Raw genomic sequence first — 18,712 nt, 5'->3', positions numbered from 1 at the left:
GTACATGGACAATTGGGGCTCATTCTGGGGAAGGTGGGACCTGTACAAACAGGACGGTCTCCACTTGAACCAGAGGGGCACGAATATCCTGGGTGGGAAATTGGCTCGTGCCATTCGGGTGGATTTAAACGAGCTCAGAAGGGGGATGGGAAACTGAGGTGTAGTCCTAGTACACAGGAGGATGAGCGTAGGGAGGACATGGTCAGGACCTCACTGTCACAGGAGTGTGCTGGCAGACAGCAAGCTGGATTGAAGTGTGACGACTTTAATGCCGGGAGTATCCGGAATAAGTTAGGTGAGGTTGCAGCTTGGATAGGTACCTGGGACTTCGATGTTGTGGCCATTTCGGAGACATGGATAGAGCAGAGTCAGGAACGGATGTTGCAGGTTCCAGGGTTTAGATCTTTGATTAAGGTCTGGGAAGGTGGTAAAAGATGGGGAGGTGTGGCTTTGTTGGTCAAGGACACTATAACGGCGGCTGAAAGAACCTTTTGAGGACTCGTCTACTGAGGTGGTATGGGCTCAGGTTGCCAAGGAAGGTTTGTCGACTGAGTCAGTGTGGGTGGAAGTTCGGAACAGCAAGGCAGCAGTCGCCTCACTGGGGGTTTCCTACGGCCCCCAAATAGCAGTTGAGAGATCAAAGAACTCATTGGCCGGCAGATAGTTGAAAAGTGCAAACGTAGCAGGGTTGTTGTTCAGGGTGACTTCAACTTTTCCAATATAGATTGAAACCTCCTGAGTGCAGATGGTTTGGATGGTGCCGTTTTTGTCAGGTGTGTTCAGGAGGGTTTCCTTACTCAGTATGTGGACAGGCCGAGGAGGGAGGCCGTTTTGGATTTGGTGCTCGGCAATGAGCCAGGACAGCTGTCAGATATCGTGGTGGGAGAGCACTTTGGCGACAGTGACTACAACAGCCTCACATTTACCATAGCCATGGAAAGGGAAAGGAGCAGTTACCAGGGGAAGACATTGAACTGGGGAAAAGGAAACTCTGATGCTATCAGACAGGAGTTGGGAACTACAGATTGGGAGCAATTGTTCCACAGAAAGGGCACAGCAGACATGTGGAGCTGTTCAAGGAGCAGTTGTTGCGAGTGATGTATGAATTTGTTCCTCTGAGACAGGTAAGAAGGGGTAAGATTAAGGAGCCTTGGATGACGGGTGCAGAGGTGCTTCTTGTCGAAAAGAAAAAGGCAGCGTACGTAAGGTGGAGTAAGTGAGGGTCTAGCACAGCTTTAGAGTATTACAGGCCTGCTCGGAAGGAGCTCAAAAGATATTGCCTGTACAATTGTTACCTGTTACAACCTTTGCGTCCACGCTTGCTCATTCAATGGTGTCAAGATGCCAGCAGTGAGTGTACCTTCTCCATCCCCTAATGCCGTCAGCTCACACAAGACATAGTCCTTACTTAAAATCTTCTGATCAAACAAAGTTCATTGTTTTGGACATTTTAGTTACCTGTCATGAAACGAAAACTGATTCTGACTGGCGTGAACTGCAGTGCAAATGAATATAATCTGCGAAACGAGATTCCTTATGGGCTTGCATCTGCTAGAAATGATTGCTTTTCAAAGACGTTGCATACATACATTTATTTCTCCTATCACCTTAGATTATATTTTTGTTTGTGCGTGTTGTGTGGGCTTCCAGTCAGTCCCATAAACACAGGTTGATGCAGTCACTGTTACAACACGGTATTGAAGGAGAATTTGTGATCTTTGGAGTTTCATTCCAGTGTATGAAGGAGTGCATCATCAAACCACTCCAGATCTCTACTGGTGACTATATTGTTGCAAGTTTTCAAGTGTTACCGATGGTCACATAAAATATGGCCTTTTTGTTGTTGCGCTATTCATCTTAACTGCACCATATCTAGTATTTAGGCTTGGAAACAATTTCTGTTTTTTTGATTTACTTATTCAGAATCATTTATGATTGTTGTCATGATATCTACGATATGTTATTTTGATTGGACATAGAGGATTGGATCTGTCTTACCCCAACTATTAATGGAAATAATGTATGCGCTTATAAAACCCCTTCTGGGCAAGGTAGTTGGTCAGTGGTTCGAGCTGCTCATGCACTGGGGAGCCAATTGAGATTCCAGTCTTGGGTAACGATCTGTGTGGAATTGACATGTCCTCCCCGCGTCTGCGAGGGGCTTCTGCCAGGTGCTGCAGTTTCCTCCCATTGTTCAAAGATGTGCAGGTCCTTATATGTGATTTGTGAAGCATTTCTTCAATGTTTCAATCCTGCCAGCATCCAGTGCCTTGGACAAAATAACTGGAGGTGAATAAAAGATACAGTGCCTTTTGACACCATTTCCTGCTGGATTTTCATCAATCCTGCTTTATATCGGTGACAACTTCCATGACCTTTTTTGATGCTATGTCTGAATTGACAGTCTAGTTCCAAATATTTGTTGTGTAGTATTACAAGGTCTCTGTTACAGCATACCCATGAATGCCCACTTCAAAAGATACTTCCATATCATAGAATCCCTACAGTGTGGAAACAAGCCCCTTTTGACCCAACAAGTCCACAGCCACCCTCCAAAGAGCATCTCACCCTGACTCATTCCCCGACCCTTTCCTCAGTAACCCTACATTTCCCATGACTAACACACCTAATCTACACATCCCGAAACACAATGGGCAAGTTTGGCATGGCCCATACAACTAGCCTGCACATCTTTGGACTGTGGGAGGAAACCAGAGCACCCAGCAGGAACCCATGCAGGCATGGGCAGAATGTACAAACTCCGCACAGAAAAGCACGCAACGGTGGGATCGAACCTGGGTCCCTGGCGCTGTGAGTCAGCAGTGCTAACCACTGAGCCACCGTGCTGCCCTTGGAGTTAGACAGAGCTTGCTTGTTCCTGGGTGGCCTCAAACTGCCAACCTCCACTTAGTGGCAAAAGTGCTGACCAACTGCACTCATCTTCACTGGTTTTTGCTTTGTATCATTGAATTCAATCCTTCAAACTCTATGATAAATATTTAACTTTCCATTGATATGTGAACGTTGTTTTTAGTACACAGTATTGGTTTATTATGTTTCATTGGTACATAATGAATATTTTATGTATATGCAAATGGGCAAGTTGGTAACGATGCAGTCCGCAGACCTGGAGGATAATAACACTGTCCTTCAATCGCCCACGATGCCCTCTGCAAATTGGTAGAAAACACAAATTTCTATAAAATTAATCGCTCCTCCCGTCAGTTGATCAAAATTAATTCAGAATTTTGTACAGGCCAATAACTGTAAGATTACATGGGCCGAAACAAAACTACTGGCTCATATTAGTTCAGTAAAGTGAAAGGGCAACAATAGAGGCAGTAGGAACTGCAGATGCTGGAGAATCTGAGATAAGAAGGTGTAAAGCTGGATGAACACAGCAGGTCAAGCAGTATCATCCGGCTCTACACCTTGTTATCTCAGGTTCTCCAGCGCCAATTTTCTGAAGTAGGGTCTCGTCCCGAAACATCAGCTTTCTTGCTCCTCTGATGCTGCTTGGCCTGCTGTGTTCATCCAGCTCTCCACCTTGGGCAACAATAGAGTATGCTTTAAGTCACTAGATATGTTACGTGGGTTTGTCTTCCTTAGGGTGGAGTTAGTGGAACCGAAAAAGATGTCTCCCTCACAGCGTTTGTGACAAAAGAATTGCATTGTTCCTTGGCGGCCTTTCAACAGAAGAATATTCAGAGATTTCACGAGTGGTAAGAATGTAACTTCTTTTACTTCTCTTTATCTCACTTTTTCCAAAATTGGAAAATAGATTTTAGAAATAACATCGAGCTGATGAAGTGTGAAAAGAAGAATAATTCCAAGCAGTGGTGGGAGTTGGTCAGTGAGGTGGGAGGAGTGGATAGGTGGGAGAGAAGGCGGACAGGTCATGGAGGCGGGGATGAGTGGAGGAACTAGTCTTGGGATGAGGCTGACGGGTGGGGAGATTTTGAGGGTGGCAAAGTCCATATTGAGGCCATTGAGTTGGAAGCTCCCGAGGCGGAATATGAGGTGCTGCTCCTCTAGTTTCTGGGTGGTGTGATTGTGACACTGGAAGAGGCCCAGGATGGACATGTCGTCCAGGGAGTGGGAGGGGGAGTTGAAGTGATGCAATGATTTGGATATGTAAATAGAAGGTGTGGTTAGTAAGTTTCCCAATGATTTGAAGGTGTAGTAGCCAGCCAAGAAGGTCACCTCAGAATGCAATGGGACATTGACAAGGGCCAATAAACTGAGGAGTGGCAGATGGAGTTGAGGTCAGATAAATGTGAGGTGCTCCCTTTTGGAAAGGCAAATCAGGGCAGCACGTATACACTGAAGGTTGTGGGGAGTGTTGCTAAATAAAGAGACGCTGGAGTGCAGTTTCGTAGTTCCATCAAAGTACAGCCACCGGTCGAAAGGATATGAAGGAGACATTTGGTGTGCTCGCCTTTATCGGTCAGTGCATTGAGTATAGGAGTTGGGAGATCACTTAGCAGCCATATAGGACGTTGGTTCGGCTGCTTTTGGAATACTGCAATCGCTTTTGGTCTCCTTGCGAGAGGAAGGATGTTGGCGTAACATTGAGGGCCGAAGGGCCTGTTCTGCGCTGTATTGTTGTATGTTGTCAACTTGAAAGGGTTCAGAGAAGATCTACAAGGATGTTACCAGCATCGGAGGTTGAAGGTGTACCGTGGGCTTGAACAGGCAGCGATTACTTGGAACTTTGGAGTTCAGGGCTGACCATATAGAAGTTTATACAATTATGAGGGACGTGGATAGAGCGAACAGCCAAGATCTTTTCCCCTGGTTGCTGGAATCCAAAACTGGAGGGAATAGGTTGAAAATGAGAGAGGGAAGATTTAAAATGGACCGGATTTTTTTCATAGTGGTGCATGTATGGAATGAGCTGCCAGAGGAAGTGGTGGAGGCTTGTACGTTTAAAAGGCATGTGGATGGGTATATGAATAGGATGGGTTGAGAGGAATATGGGCCAAATGCTGGCAAATGGGACTAAATTAATTTAGGATATCCGGTCAACATAGACAAATTGGGCCAAAGGATCTGTTTCCCTACTGTACATCTCTCTGACTCTAAGTGTCTTTTTTCTGAACCACGTGGCCCATAATTAGAAAAACTTGAATCAGGATTTGGGAATGTGACAATTCTAATTGGATCTGTTTGATGAAATTAACTCTATAGGTAATGGTGGTTGAATTATGATTTATAAAATTTGAGTTTATTGCAGCATCTTATAGATTAGAGGAGACACAGGTAATCAAAATTGAAAATCAAAACTTGGTAAAATTTTGCATTGGAAATACATGACCAGCCATTGGAGGAGATTCATGACCATTGCATTCAAGTGAGAACAACAAATGCGATTCAGTGACTGAGATAAATGGGATGCAGTGACTGAGATAAATGGGATGCAGTGACTGAGATAAATGGGATGCAGTGACTGAGGTAAATGGGATGCAGTGGCTGAGGGTAATGGGATGCAGTGACAGATGGAAATTGAATGCAGTGAGAGAGTGAAATTGGATGCAATGACGGTGGGAAATGGGATACAGTGACTGAGAGAAATGGGATACAGTGACTGAGGGAAATGGGATGCAGTGACTGAGGAAATGGGATGCAGTACCTGACGGAACTTGAATGCAGCATCAGATGAGAAACGGGATGCAGTGACTGTGAAATGGGATGCAGTGACTGGGTGAAATAGGATGCAGTGAATGAGTGAAGTGAGATGCAGTGACTGATGGAAAGGAGATGCAGTGACTGAGTGAAATGTGATGCAGTGACTGAGTGAAATGTGATGCAGTGGCAGAGTGAAATGTGATGCCGTGACTGCGTGAAGTGTGATGCCGTGACTGCGTGAAGTGTGATGCCGTGACTGCGTGAAATGGGATGCAGTGTCTGCGTGAAATGGGATGCAGTGTCTGCGTGAAATGGGATGCAGTGTCTGCGTGAAATGGGATGCAGTGTCTGCGTGAAATGGGATGCAGTGTCTGCGTGAAATGGGATGCAGTGTCTGCGTGAAATGGGATGCAGTGTCTGCGTGAAATGGGATGCAGTGTCTGCGTGAAATGGGATGCAGTGTCTGCGTGAAATGGGATGCAGTGTCTGTGTGAAATGGGATGCAGTGTCTGCGTGAAATGGGATGCAGTGTTTGCGTGAAATGGGATGCAGTGTCTGCGTGAAATGGGATGCAGTGACTGCGTGAAATGGGATGCAGTGACTGAGGAAAATGGGATGCCCCGACTGAGTGAAATAGGATTCCCCGACTGAGTGAAATAGGATTCCCCGACTGAGTGAAATAGGATTCCCCGACTGAGTGAAATAGGATGCCCCGACTGAGTGAAATAGGATGCCCCGACTGAGTGAAATAGGATGCCCCGACTGAGTGAAATAGGATGCCCCGACTGAGTGAAATAGGATGCCCCGACTGAGTGAAATAGGATGCCCCGACTGAGTGAAATAGGATGCCCCGACTGAGTGAAATAGGATGCCCCGACTGAGTGAAATAGGATGCCCTGACTGAGTGAAATGCGATGCAGTGACTGACGGAAATTGAATGCACTGACGGATGGAAATTGAATGCAGTGAGAGAGTGAAATTGGCTGCAACGACTGTGGGAAATGGGTTGTAGTGACTGGGTGAAATGGGATACCGTGACTGAGTGAAATGGGATGCAGTGACTGCGTGAAATGGGATGCAGTGACTGCGAGAAATGGGATGCAGTGACTGCGAGAAATGGGATGCAGTGACTGTGGGAAATGGGTTGCAGTGACTGTGGGAAATGGGTTGCAGTGACTGAGGAAAATGGGAGGCAGTGATTGAGTGAAATGGGATGCAGTCACTGAGTGAAATGGGATGCAGTGACTGAGTGAAATGGGATGCAGTGACTGAGTGAAATGGGATTCAGGGACCGACGGTCATGGGATGCAGTGACTGATGGAAATGGGATGCAGTGACTGAGTGATATGGGATGCAGTGGCTGAGTGAAATGGGATGCAGTGGCTGAGTGAAATGGGATGCAGTGGCTGAGTGAAATGGGATGCAGTGACTGAGGGAAATGGGATGCAGTGACTGAGGGAAATGGGATGCAGTGACTGAGGGAAATGGGATGCAGTGACTGAGGGAAATGGGATGCAGTGACTGAGGGAAATGGGATGCAGTGACTGAGGGAAATGAGATGCATTGACTGTGGGAAATGAGATGCATTGACTGAGGGAAATGGAATGCTGTGACTGAGGGTAATGGGATGCACCGTCTCAGTTCAATGAGATTCACTGTCTCAGTTAAATGGGATTCAGTGACTGAGGGAAATGGGATGTGCTGACTGAGTGAAATGGGATGCGGTGACTGAGGGAAAGGAGACGCAGTGACTGTGGGAAATGGGTTGCAGTGACTGAGGAAAATGGGAGGCAGTGATTGAGTGAAATGGGATGCAGTGACTGAGTGATGTGGGATGCAGTGGCTGAGTGAAATGGGATGCAGTGGCTGAGTGAAATGGGATGCAGTACCTGACGGAACTTGAATGAAGCGTCAGATGAGAAACGGGATGCAGTGACTGTGTGAAATGGGATGCAGTGACTGCGTGAAATGGGATGCAGTGACTGCGTGAAATGGGATGCAGTGACTGCGTGAAATGGGATGCAGTGACTGCGTGAAATAGGATGCAGTGACAGCGTGAAATGTGATGCAGTGACTGTGGGAAATGGGATGCAGTGACTGTGGGAAACGTGATGAAGTGACTGTGTGAAATGTGATGCTGTGACTGTGTGAAATGGGATGCAGTGACTGAGTGAAGTGGGATGCAGTGACTGAGTGAAGTGGGATGCAGTGACTGAGTGAAGTGGGATGCAGTGACTGAGTGAAGTGGGATGCAGTGAATGAGTGAAGTGGGATGCAGTGAATGAGTGAAGTGGGATGCAGTGAATGAGTGAAGTGGGATGCAGTGAATGAGTGAAGTGGGATGCAGTGAATGAGTGAAGTGAGGTGCAGTGAATGAGTGAAGTGAGGTGCAGTGACTGATGGAGATTGAATGCAGTGACTGATGGAGATTGAATGCAGTGTCTGAGGGAAATGGGATGCAGTGACTGAGGGAAATGGGATGCAGTGACTGAGGGAAATGGGATGCAGTGACTGAGGGAAATGGGATGCAGTGACTGAGGGAAATGGGATGCAGTGACTGAGGGAAATGGGATGCAGTGACTGAGGGAAATGGGATGCAGTGACTGAGGGAAATGGGATGCAGTGACTGAGGGAAATGGGATGCAGTGAGTGATGGAAATGGGATGCAAGTGACCGTGGAGATAGGATGCAGTGACTTGGGGAAAGGAGATGCAGTGACTGTGGAAACGGGATGCTGTGACTGAGGGTAACGGTTGCAGTGGCGAAGTGAAATGGGACGCCGTGTCTCTGTGAAATGTGATGCGGAGACTGTGGGGAAATGGATGCAGTGACTGAATGAAATGGGATTCAGTGACTGAGTGAAATGTGATGCGTTGACTGATGGAAAGGAGATGCCGACACTGTTGGAAATGGCATGCTGTGACTGAGTGAAATGGGAAGCTGTGAATGAGTGAAATGGGAAGCTGTGAATGAGTGAAATGGGCTGCAGTGACTGAGTGAAATGGGGTGCCGTGACTCTGTGAAATGGCATGCAGTGACTGAGGGAAAGGAGATGCAGTGACTGAGGGGAATGGGACCCAGCGACTGAGTGAACTGGGACGCAGTGACTGAGTGAACTGGGACGCAGTGACTGAGTGAACTGGGACGCAGTGACTGAGTGAACTGGGACGCAGTGACTGAGTGAACTGGGACGCAGTGACTGAGTGAACTGGGACGCAGTGACTGAGTGAACTGGGACGCAGTGACTGAGTGAAATGGGATGCAGTGACTGAGTGAAATGGGACGCAGTGACTGAGTGAACTGGGACGCAGTGACTGAGTGAAATGGGATGCAGTGACTGAGTGAAATGGGATGCAGTGACTGAGTGAAATGGGATGCAGTGACTGAGTGAACTGGGATGCAGTGACTGAGTGAACTGGGATGCAGTGACTGAGTGAACTGGGATGCAGTGACTGAGTGAACTGGGATGCAGTGACTGAGTGAACGGGGATGCAGTGACTGAGTGTCCTGGGATGCAGTGACTGAGTGTCCTGGGATGCAGTGACCGTTAAATGGGCTGCAGGGACTGTTGGAAATCGGATGCAGTGACTGAGGGGAATGTGATGCAGTGACTGAGGGGAATGGGATGCAGCGACTGAGTGAACTGGGATGCAGCGACTGAGTGAACTGGGATGCAGCGACTGAGTGAACCGGGATGCAGCGACTGAGTGAACTGGGATGCAGTGAATGATTGAACTGGGATGCAGTGCCTAAATGAACTGAGATGCAGTGCCTAAATGAAATGGGATGCAGTCACTGTGGGAAAGGAGATGCAGTGACTGAGGGAAAGGAGATGCAGTGACTGAGGGAAAGGAGATGCAGTGACTGAGGGAAAGGAGATGCAGTGACTGAGGGAAAGGAGATGCAGTGACTGATGGAAATCGGATGCCGTGACTGATGGAGATGGGATGCAGTGACTGAGTGAAATGGGATGCAGTGACTGTGTGGCATTGGGTGTGGTGATTGATGGAAATACATTCACTGTCTCAGTTGAATAGGATTCACTGTCTCCGTTAAATGGGATTCACTGTCTCCGTTAAATGGGATGCCGTGACTGAGGGAAATGGGATGCCGTGACTGAGTGAAATGGGATGCAGTGACAGATGGAAATTGAATGCAGTGAGAGAGTGAAATTGGATGCAATGACTGTTTGGAAATGGGATGTAGTGACTGAGAGAAATGGGATACATTGACTGAGGGAAATGGGACGCAGTGACTGAGTGAAATGGGACGCAGTGACTGAGGGAAATGGGATGCAGTGACTGAGGAAATGGGATGCAGTACCTGACGGAACTTGAATGCAGCATCAGATGAGAAACAGGATGCAGTGACTCTGTGAAATGGGATACAGTGACTGCGTGAAATGGGATGCAGTGAATGAGTGAAGTGAGATGCAGTGACTGATGGAAAGGAGATGCAGTGACTGATGGAAAGGAGATGCAGTGACTGATGGAAAGGAGATGCAGCGACTGAGTGAAATGTGATGCAGCGACTGAGTGAAATGTGATGCAGTGACTGAGTGAAATGTGATGCAGTGACTGAGTGAAATGTGATGCAGTGACTGAGTGAAATGGGATGCAGTGACTGCGTGAAATGGGATGCAGTGACTGCGTGAAATGGGATGCAGTGACTGCGGGAAATGGGATGCAGTGACTGCGTGAAATGGGATGCATTGACGAAGGGAAATGGGATGCAGTAACAGAGTGGAATGCATTGCAGTGACTGATGGAAATTGAATGCAGTGACTGATGAAAATTGAATGCAGTGACTGCGTGAAATGGGATGCAGTGACTGCGTGAAATGGGATGCAGTGACTGCGTGAAATGGGATGCATTGACATATGGAAATGGGATGCAGTGACTGTGGGAAATGGGATGCCGTGACTGTGGGAAATGAGATAAAGTGACTGTGTGAAATGTGATGCTGTGACTGTGTGAAATGTGATGCTGTGACTGTGTGAAATGTGATGCTGTGACTGTGGGAAATGGGATGCAGTGACTGTGGGAAATGGGATGCAGTGACTGTGGGAAATGGGATGCAGTGAATGAGTGAAGTGAGATGCAGTGACTGATGGAAATTGAATGCAGTGTCTGATGCAAATGGGATGCAGTGACTGAGGGAAATGGGATGCAGTGACTGAGTGAAATGGGATGCAGTGACTGAGGGAAATGGGATGCAGTGACTGCGGGAAATGGGATGCAGTGACTGAGTGAAATGGGATGCAGTGACTGAGGGAAATGGGATGCAGTGACTGAGGGAAATGGGATGCAGTGACTGAGGGAAATGGGATTCAGTGACTGAGGGAAATGGGATGCAGTGACTGAGGGAAATGGGTTGCAGTGACTGTGGGAAAAGGGAGGCAGTGACTGAGTGAAATGGGCTGCAGTGACTGAGTGAAATGGGCTGCAGTGACTGAGTGAAATGGGCTGCAGTGACTGAGTGAAATGGGCTGCAGTGACTGAGTGAAATGGGCTGCAGTGACTGAGTGAAATGGGCTGCAGTGACTGAGTGAAATGGGGTGCAGTGACTCTGTGAAATGGGGTGCAGTGACTGTGTGAAATGGGATACAGTGATTGAGTGAAAGGGGATTTTGTGACTGAGTTAAAGGAGATGCTGTGACTGAGGGAAATGGGATGCACTGTCTCAGTTCAATGAGATTCACTGTCTCAGTTAAATGGGATGCAGTGAGTGAGTGAAATGGGATGCAGTCACTGAGTGAAATGGGATGCAGTCACTGAGTGAAATGTGATGCAGTGACTGACTGAAATGGGAGGTAGTGACTGAGTGAAATGGGCGGGAGTGACTGATTGAATTTGGGAGGCAGTGACTGAGGGTAATGGGACACAGTGACTGAGTGAAATAGGATGTAGTGACCACGTGTAATGTGATGCCGTGACTGTGGGGAATAGGGTGTGGTGACTGATGGAAATTGATTCACTGTCTCAGTTGAATAGGATTCACTGTCTCCGTGAAATGGGATGCAGTGACTGAGTGATAATGGGATGCAGTTACTGAGGGAAATGAGATGCAGTGACTGAGGGAAATGAGATGCAGTGACTGAGGGAAATGGGATGCAGTGACTGAGTGAAATGGGATGCAGTGACTGAGTGAAATGGGATGCTGTGACTGAGTGAAATGGGATGCTGTGACTGTGGGAAATGGGATGCAGTGACTGAGTGAAATGGGATGCAGTGACAGAGTGAAATGTGATGCAGTGTCTGCGTGAAATGGGATGCAGTGTCTGCGTGAAATGGGATGCAGTGACTGTGGGAAATGGGATGCAGTGACTGTGGGAAACGAGATGAAGTGACTGTGTGAAATGTGATGCAGTGACTGTGGGAAATGGGATGCAGTGACTGAGTGAAATGGGATGCAGTGACTGTGGGAAATGGGATGCAGTGACTGAGTGAAGTGAGATGCAGTGACTGAGTGAAGTGAGATGCAGTGACTGAGTGAAGTGAGATGCAGTGACTGAGTGAAATGGGATGCAGTGACTGAGGGAAATGGGATGCAGTGACTGAGGGAAATGGGATGCAGTGACTGAGGGAAATGGGATTCAGTGACTGAGGGAAATGGGATGCAGTGACTGAGGGAAATGGGTTGCAGTGACTGTGGGAAAAGGGAGGCAGTGACTGAGTGAAATGGGCTGCAGTGACTGAGTGAAATGGGCTGCAGTGACTGAGTGAAATGGGCTGCAGTGACTGAGTGAAATGGGCTGCAGTGACTGAGTGAAATGGGCTGCAGTGACTGAGTGAAATGGGGTGCAGTGACTCTGTGAAATGGGGTGCAGTGACTGTGTGAAATGGGATACAGTGATTGAGTGAAAGGGGATTTTGTGACTGAGTTAAAGGAGATGCTGTGACTGAGGGAAATGGGATGCACTGTCTCAGTTCAATGAGATTCACTGTCTCAGTTAAATGGGATGCAGTGAGTGAGTGAAATGGGATGCAGTCACTGAGTGAAATGGGATGCAGTCACTGAGTGAAATGTGATGCAGTGACTGACTGAAATGGGAGGTAGTGACTGAGTGAAATGGGCGGGAGTGACTGATTGAATTTGGGAGGCAGTGACTGAGGGTAATGGGACACAGTGACTGAGTGAAATAGGATGTAGTGACCACGTGTAATGTGATGCCGTGACTGTGGGGAATAGGGTGTGGTGACTGATGGAAATTGATTCACTGTCTCAGTTGAATAGGATTCACTGTCTCCGTGAAATGGGATGCAGTGACTGAGTGATAATGGGATGCAGTTACTGAGGGAAATGAGATGCAGTGACTGAGGGAAATGAGATGCAGTGACTGAGGGAAATGGGATGCAGTGACTGAGTGAAATGGGATGCAGTGACTGAGTGAAATGGGATGCTGTGACTGAGTGAAATGGGATGCTGTGACTGTGGGAAATGGGATGCAGTGACTGAGTGAAATGGGATGCAGTGACAGAGTGAAATGTGATGCAGTGTCTGCGTGAAATGGGATGCAGTGTCTGCGTGAAATGGGATGCAGTGACTGTGGGAAATGGGATGCAGTGACTGTGGGAAACGAGATGAAGTGACTGTGTGAAATGTGATGCAGTGACTGTGGGAAATGGGATGCAGTGACTGAGTGAAATGGGATGCAGTGACTGTGGGAAATGGGATGCAGTGACTGAGTGAAGTGAGATGCAGTGACTGAGTGAAGTGAGATGCAGTGACTGAGTGAAGTGAGATGCAGTGACTGAGTGAAATGGGATGCAGTGACTGAGTGAAGTGGGATGCAATGACTGTGTGAAGTGGGATGCAGTGAATGAGTGAAGTGAGGTGCAGTGACTGATGGAGATTGAATGCAGTGTCTGATGCAAATGGGATGCACTGACTGAGGGAAATGGGACGCAGTGACTGAGGGAAATGGGACGCAGTGACTGAGGGAAATGGGATGCAGTGACTGAGGGAAATGGGATGCAGTGACTTTTGGAAATGGGATGCAGTGAGTGATGGAAATGGGAGGCAGTGATTGAATGAAATGGGTGCAAGTGACCGTGGAGATGGGATGCAGTGACTTGGGGAAAGGAGATGCAGTAACTGTGGAAACGGGATGCTGTGACTGAGGGTAACGGGTTGCAGTGGCGAAGTGAAATGGGACGCCGTGTCTCTGTGAAATGTGATGCGGAGACTGTGGGGAAATGGATGCAGTGACTGGATGAAATGGGATGCGTTGACTGATGGAAAGGAGATGCCGACACTGTTGGAAATGGCATGCTGTGACTGAGTGAAATGGGAAGCTGTGAATGAGTGAAATGTGAAGCTGTGAATGAGTGAAATGGGTTGCAGTGACTGAGTTAAATGGGGTGCTGTGGCTCTGTGAAATGGGATGCAGTGACTGAGGGAAAGGAGATGCAGTGACTGAGGGGAATGGGATTCAGCGACTGAGTGAACTGGGACGCAGTGACTGAGTGAACTGGGACGCAGTGACTGAGTGAACTGGGACGCAGTGACTGAGTGAACTGGGACGCAGTGACTGAGTGAACTGGGATGCAGTGACTGAGTGAACTGGGATGCAGTGACTGAGTGAACTGGGATGCAGTGACTGAGTGTCCTGGGATGCAGTGACTGAGTGAAATGGGATGCAGTGACCGTGAAATGGGCTGCAGGGACTGTTGGAAATCGGATGCAGTGACTGAGGGGAATGGGATGCAGCGACTGAGGGGAATGGGATGCAGCGACTGAGGGGAATGGGATGCAGCGACTGAGTGAACTGGGATGCAGCGACTGAGTGAACTGGGATGCAGCGACTGAGTGAACTGGGATGCAGCGACTGAGTGAACTGGGATGCAGTGAATGATTGAACTGGGATGCAGTGCCTAAATGAAATGGGATGCAGTCACTGTGGGAAATGGCATGCTGTGACTGTCGTTAATGCGATGCAGTGACTGAGGGGAATGTGATGCAGTGACTGAGGGAAATGGGATGCAGTGACTGACTGAAATGGGATGCAGTGACTGAGGGAAAGGAGATGCAGTGACTGAGGGAAAGGAGATGCAGTGACTGAGGGAAAGGAGATGCAGTGACTGAGGGAAAGGAGATGCAGTGACTGATGGAAATCGGATGCAGTGACTGATGGAAATGGGATGCCCTGACTGATGGAAATGGGATGCCCTGACTGATGGAGATGGGATGCAGTGACTGAGTGAAATGGGATGCAGTGACTGTGTGGCATTGGGTGTGGTGATTGATGGAAATACATTCACTGTCTCAGTTGAATAGGATTCACTGTCTCCGTTAAATGGGATTCACTGTCTCCGTTAAATGGGATGCCGTGACTGAGGGAAATGGGATGCCGTGACTGAGTGAAATGGGATGCAGTGACAGATGGAAATTGAATGCAGTGAGAGAGTGAAATTGGATGCAATGACTGTTTGGAAATGGGATGTAGTGACTGAGAGAAATGGGATACATTGACTGAGGGAAATGGGACGCAGTGACTGAGTGAAATGGGACGCAGTGACTGAGGGAAATGGGATGCAGTGACTGAGGAAATGGGATGCAGTACCTGACGGAACTTGAATGCAGCATCAGATGAGAAACAGGATGCAGTGACTCTGTGAAATGGGATACAGTGACTGCGTGAAATGGGATGCAGTGAATGAGTGAAGTGAGATGCAGTGACTGATGGAAAGGAGATGCAGTGACTGATGGAAAGGAGATGCAGTGACTGATGGAAAGGAGATGCAGTGACTGATGGAAAGGAGATGCAGCGACTGAGTGAAATGTGATGCAGCGACTGAGTGAAATGTGATGCAGTGACTGAGTGAAATGTGATGCAGTGACTGAGTGAAATAGGATGTAGTGACCACGTGTAATGTGATGCCGTGACTGTGGGGAATAGGGTGTGGTGACTGATGGAAATTGATTCACTGTCTCAGTTGAATAGGATTCACTGTCTCCGTGAAATGGGATGCAGTGACTGAGTGATAATGGGATGCAGTGACTGAGTGATAATGGGATGCAGTGACTGAGGGAAATGAGATGCAGTGACTGAGGGAAATGAGATGCAGTGACTGAGGGAAATGAGATGCAGTGACTGAGGGAAATGAGATGCAGTGACTGAGGGTCATGGGATGCCCTGACTGAGTGAAATGGAATGCTCTGACTGAGTGAAATGTGATGCACTGACTGAGGGTAATGGGATGCGCTGACTGAGTGAAATGGAATGCTCTGACTGAGTGTAATGGGATGCAGTGACTGAGGGTAATGGGATGCGCTGGCTGAGTGAAATGGAATGCAGTGACTGAGTGTAATGGGATGCCGTGACTGAGGAATTGAGATCCAGTGACTATGGGAAATGGGATGCAGTGACTGAGTGAAATGGAGTGCAGAGACTGAATGACATGTGATGCACTGACTGCGTGAAATGGGATGTAGTGTCTGAGAGAAATGGGACACAGTGACTGAGCGAAATGGGACGCAATGACTGAGGGAAATGGGAGGGAGTCACTGAAATGGGAGTGAGTGACTGAGTGAAATGGGAGGCAGTGACTGAGTGAAATGGGATGCAGTGACTGAGTGAATGGGATGCAGTGACTGATTGAAATGGGATGCAGTGACTGATTGAAATGGGATGCAGTGACTGATTGAAATGGGATGCAGTGACTGAGTGAAATGGGATTCACTGACTGAGGGTCATGGGATGCAGTGACTGATGGAAATGGGATGCAGTGACTGATGGAAATGGGATGCAGTGGCTGAGTGAAATGGGATGCAGTGGCTGAGTGAAATGGGATGCAGTGGCTGAGTGAAATGGGATGCAGTGGCTGAGTGAAATGGGATGCAGTGACTGAGGGAAATGGGATGCGCTGACTGAGTGAAATGGTATGCTGTGATTGAGGGAAAGGAGACGCAGTGACTGTGGGAAATGGGTTGCAGTGACTGAGGAAAATGGGAGGCAGTGACTGAGTGAAATGTGATGCAGTGACTGAGTGAAATGTGATGCAGTGACTGAGTGAAATGGGATGCAGTGACTGAGGGAAATGGGATGCCGTGACTGAGTGAAATGGGATGCCGTGACTGAGTGAAATGGGATGCGGTGACTGAGGGGAATAGGGTGCGGTGACTGAGGGAAATGGATGCACTGTCGCAGTTGAAGAGGATTCACTGTCTCCGTTAAATAGCATGTAGTGACTGAGTCAAATGGAATGCTGTGGCTGAGTGAAATGGGATGCAATGACTGAGTGAATATGACGGAGTGGCTGAGTGAAATGGGATGCAGTGGCTGATTGAAATGTGATGCAGTGACTGAGGGAAATGGGATGCAGTGACTGTGGGAAATGGGTTGCAGTGACTGTGAGAAATGGGTTGCACTGAGTGAGGAAATGAGGCGCAGTAACTGAGGGAAAGGAGATGCAGTGACTATGGGAAATGGGATGCAGTGACTGTGGGAAACGAGATGAAGTGACTGTGTGAAATGTGATGCTGTGACTGTGTGAAATGGGATGTAGTGACTGAGTGAAATGGGATGTAGTGACTGAGTGAAATGGGATGCAGTGACTGAGTGAAATGGGATGCAGTGACTGAGTGAAATGGGATGCAGTGACTGAGTGAAATGGGATGCAGTGACTGAGTGAAATGGGATGCAGTGACTGAGTGAAATGGGATGCAGTGACTGTGGGAAATGGGATGCAGTGACTGAGTGAAGTGAGATGCAGTGTCTGATGCAAATGGGATGCAGTGTCTGATGCAAATGGGATGCAGTGACTGAGTGAAATGGGATGCAGTGACTGAGTGAAATGGGATGCAGTGACTGAGTGAAATGGGATGCAGTGACTGAGTGAAATGGGATGCAGTGACTGAGTGAAGTGGGATGCAGTGACTGATGGAGATTAAATGCAGTGTCTGATGCAAATGGGATGCACGGACTGAGGGAAATGGGATGCACTGACTGAGGGAAATGGGATGCACTGACTGAGGGAAATGGGATGCAGTGACTGATGGAAATGGGATGCAGTGACTGAGGGAAATGGGATGCAGTTACTGAGGGAAATAGGATGCAGTGACTTTTGGAAATGGGATGCAGTGAGTGATGGAAATGGGAGGCAGTGAGTGATGGAAATGGGAGGCAGTGATTGAATGAAATGGGTGCAAGTGACCGTGGAGATGGGATGCAGTGACTTGGGGAAAGGAGATGCAGTGACTGTGGTAACGGGAAGCTGTGACTGAGGGTAACGGGTTGCAGTGGCGAAGTGAAATGGGACGCCGTGTCTCTGTGAAATGTGATGCGGAGACTGTGGGGAAATGGATGCAGTGACTGAATGAAATGGGATGCAGTGACTGAGTGAAATGTGATGCGTTGACTGATGGAAATGAGATGCCGTCCCTGTGGGAAATGGCATGCAGTGACTGAGTGAAATGGGAAGCTGTGAATGAGTGAAATGGGATGCCGTGACTGAGGGTAATGTGATGCCGTGACTGAGGGTAATGTGATGCCGTGACTGAGGGTAATGTGATGCCGTGACTGAGGGTAATGTGATGCCGTGACTGAGGGTAATGTGATGCAGTGACTGAGGGTAATGTGATGCAGTGACTGAGGGTAATGTGACGCAGTGACTGAGTGAAATGGGGTGCAGTGACTGAGTGAAATGGGATGCGGTGACTGTCGGGAATCGGGTGCGGTGACTGATGGAAATGGAGGCACTGTCTCAGTTGAACAGGATTCAACGTCTCCGTTAAATAGGATGCAGTGACTGAGGGTAATGGGATGCACTGACTGAGGGAAAGGAGATGCAGTGACTCTGGGAAATGGAATGCTGTGACTGAGGGTAATGGGATGCACCGTTTCAGTTCAATGAGATTCACTGTCTCAGTGAATTGGGATGCTGTGACTGAGGGAAAGCAGATGCAGTGAATGTGGGAAATAGGTTGCAGTGACTGAGGGAAATGGGACGCAGTGACTGAGGAAAATGGGATGCACTGACTGAGTGAACTGGGGTGCAGTGACTGAATGAAATGGGATGCAGTGACTGAGGGAAATGGGATGCAGTTGCTGAGGGAAATGGGATGCACTGACTGAGTGAAA

The 18,712-nt window shown here is 48.2% G+C and overlaps 1 long non-coding RNA gene across 1 annotated transcript in view; it reads left to right on the top strand.

Moving 5' to 3' along the window:
• LOC132207528 (uncharacterized) overlaps nt 1–18,712 on the top strand; it is an 80,418-nt gene that overhangs the window by 51,907 nt on the left and 9,799 nt on the right. Inside the window, exon 6 of the long non-coding RNA XR_009443510.1 lies at nt 3,610–3,722. This is a non-coding gene — a long non-coding RNA (uncharacterized LOC132207528). The remainder of the gene's footprint in view (nt 1–3,609; nt 3,723–18,712) is intronic.

The sequence above is a fragment of the Stegostoma tigrinum genome, chromosome X, assembly GCF_030684315.1.
Source record: "Stegostoma tigrinum isolate sSteTig4 chromosome X, sSteTig4.hap1, whole genome shotgun sequence".
Classification (NCBI taxonomy): Eukaryota; Metazoa; Chordata; class Chondrichthyes; order Orectolobiformes; family Stegostomatidae; genus Stegostoma; species Stegostoma tigrinum.
Note: the sequence above shows the minus strand (reverse complement) of the source record. Positions and strands in the feature narration are given on the sequence as shown.